Here is a 3,246-nt window from a genome sequence, read left to right as displayed (position 1 = left end):
ATTAATTTTTGTTTTTGTTCTTTTTTAAGTGACCACAATGAATTGAGTCATCACCGACTACGAGAATGTCCAGAAGAGATTCACCAAGTTTGAATTCATGAACAGGCTTTCGCCATGATTAACTATTGCAAGAACAGCTGTAATTTCTGAGCATTTCTGGACACCTTCAAAGAGCTGCTTCCAGGAAATGAAGACAAGAAGAAGAGCTCCTGTTTTCAGAGCATTACAGGAAGACTATTACGAAGGAGATGGCTGACATAAAGCAAAAAATGTTACTGTTGAAAGAACCTATTTTCTTAAGTTAAAGAATAAGTAATTCTGTTTTAGTTTTTCAATCAGTATTTCAGAGTAACAATATACTGACCAGACGTTAAACCCTGTGTTTGAAAAACAAGTTATCTTTTGTTTTATTCCAATGTACAAAGGGTTTGTTCTACAGTTATGATGGTAGTTATAAGTAGTCCAGTGTGTTTCACTTCATTTGAGGTAAGACTTAATGTCAATGACTCTGTTAGCATAGCATTTGACACTGTAATACTAAATGACATCTTTATAACTGGTCATTCCTGTTCCACTTTACGTGAAGTATAAGAAATTGTTATTGACTCTGTTATTAAATCATTTGACAGTGTAATAAAGCTTAATGAAATCTTTATTGTTGGTCCTATGTAACTTCTTGTTTAGTTGTCGGTCATCTAATACAATATAGAATAAAAAAACTCTTCACAATGTGGGTTTGACTGCAGGCATGTGGTCCGACAGGCTGAAAAATAAAAGACACGGTTAGTGTCGTGACTGAGTGGTCAGCCACGAAAACCAACTGGCGCAGCTCCCACTCATAGGGGTCACATTTTTCCAGCCCAACCACGAGAAAAACTTTACAAATTATATTTGTAGATGTTAAATATTCTTACAGTACTTCATTAATTGTTGAACTAGAAAAATATGACCCGAAGTAAAAAAAGACGTGAAGAGCTGCCTCTCTCGCACCTACCTCCACCAGCGCTCCTCAGAATTCTGGTGGGGGAAGCAGCGAGAGAGCCTGACGGACCGTTGCATGCAGTCACCAATCACACCACTAGGTGGCTCCAAACAAACGCATTGATCAAAAATCTCAAAAAGACATACAACTCTGCAATCATTTTGATCAAAACTCACACAGACACACACAAGCTTTTCTCTCTGTTACACCCACTTGTTTCGCTTTATTTCAGGTAGTGGGAATATCAATTACTGTTTTGTTAAAGCTTTTGATAGTGTATTAACAATTAAATCATTATGACTACTATATGACATATTTATGACATATGATTCTTGGTTAATGTCAAGTTGTCATAACAGACATTTTGAATAATGTCAACTTTGTGTTTAAAGTGTCATGATTTACCGAATGACACTTTATGACAACAGTAATGAATATTCATGAAAACTTACTGATGTTCATGACAGGTGTTATGTCATGTTTATGATGTCATGTCAGTCTTATTCATACCCCTTCAAATAAAGTGTTACCCATTTATTAAAGTGGCTACAGAACTGTGGGACAGGGTGTGTTGTTGGTGGGACCATAATTAACCATCTCATGTATACTGATTATTTAGTTATTTTTAGTCCTTGTAGTGGTGGTTTTCAACAATTATTGAGGACCTGCTGACAATATGGTCAGAAGTATGACATTATGTACAATGCATTGAAAAGTAACATTATGATTATAAGAACCAAGGAGGATCAGAAGTTGGTACTCCCTGACTTCTCCTTACCTGGTGTTGTTCTTAAAGTGTGTACTAATGTCAGATACCTGGGACATTATATAGCTGATGATCTGACTGATGATATGGACATTAACAGACAACCTAATTTAATGTATGCACAAGCCTACATGCTGGTATGCAAATTCGGGATATGTTCTGTCTCAGTGAAAGTAGCTCTTTTTAAAGCATACTGCACTCCTTTGTGGAGACGGTATAAACAGAGCAATTTACAGAAGCTCAAAGTGGCATACAATGACGGAATGAGGATGGTGCTTCGGATGCCGAGATGGACCAGTGCTAATCAGTTATTTATTGGTGTTGGTGTCTCCACTTTTCCTGCTGTCTTTCGAAACCTTATGTACACATTTATGTGGAGATTATGTGTTCCTACATGAATATTCTTCTTTGAACTTTTACAAAGTAAACTTGCCAGCTCCTTAAAGTCTTACATTTAAATGTTAAACAGTTTAAGATATTTTAATTCATGTATACTGATACCATTCAATCAAATTTAGCAGCATTGAGGATCTCAATTACAAATGTTGCATTTATATATCTGTGGTCTGTGTTAAAATATTAGCATTTATGGGGCCCAATCTAAGCCTCTTAACTTGGATTCAATCAATCAATCCATCAATCATCTTTATTTAGACACAATTATGGTCCATAAACAGACAAAACAAGAACAATAAAAAGAAGAAAGATAAAAAATATATAATGAAATAATCAATCACTGACATATAAACTAATCCGCCAGTGATTCCACAAACTGGAGAAGAACCTCACTGAGCTTTGAACAGGATTGGTCAAAGTCTGAATGATGCTGTTTGCAGAGTCTGTTAATCTACACCAGTAGTCCCCAAACTTTTTCCTGTGAGGGCCACATAACTTTTCCCTTCTCTGGTGGGGGGCCGGAAATTGTTGCCGGAGGTGGGGGGGGTTTCTCGATTGATTTTTACCCAGAAAGCACATGGGAAAAAACCATGAGTGAAACGGTCACTGGGACTAACTAGTACATATTCCATTGAGGGACTGTAACTATAATATATTAATTTCTCATATGTTAATATAAAGGCTCGTTGTGAAGTATAAGTTGCTACTTACAGGCATCGCTTCGAAGAATTTAACTTGGAATGCGTCCTTCATAACAGACACGTGTTCATCTGCTCTACCGCTAGCAAACAACCGTACTGATTAAATATAGAAGTCAAGCAGTTCCCTAAAAGTCCAACAGATGGCAGCAATGCACCATGCAAAACAAAACACCCACAGTTTACAGGACACACTTCCTGCTAAAGAGAAACATCCAAACACCCACAGTTCCTGCTAAAGAGCCCCCTGGTGGTTGAAGAAAAATCCACATATAAACCGGAAAATGAAAAAAAATCTGAACGCTCTCTGGTATTGTTCAGGGGGCCGGACCAAATGTGGAGGCGGGCCAGATCCGGCCCGCGGGCCGTAGTTTGGGGACCCCTGCTTTAATGTTTTAACCAGC

At 37.6% G+C, this 3,246-nt stretch overlaps 1 long non-coding RNA gene across 1 annotated transcript; it reads left to right on the top strand.

Annotated features, from left to right (window-relative positions):
* Nucleotides 1-1,465: 1,465 nt before the first annotated feature.
* Nucleotides 1,466-1,845, top strand: LOC106942589 (uncharacterized). The gene is made up of 2 exons (XR_001423663.1): nt 1,466-1,584; nt 1,670-1,845. It is a non-coding gene; the product is annotated as an uncharacterized LOC106942589 (long non-coding RNA).
* Nucleotides 1,846-3,246: the final 1,401 nt, after the last annotated feature.

This window comes from Poecilia latipinna, unplaced genomic scaffold (genome assembly GCF_001443285.1).
Source record: "Poecilia latipinna isolate Pla-1442-1.1 unplaced genomic scaffold, P_latipinna-1.0 Scaffold4401, whole genome shotgun sequence".
NCBI lineage: Eukaryota > Metazoa > Chordata > Actinopteri > Cyprinodontiformes > Poeciliidae > Poecilia > Poecilia latipinna.
Note: the sequence above shows the minus strand (reverse complement) of the source record. Positions and strands in the feature narration are given on the sequence as shown.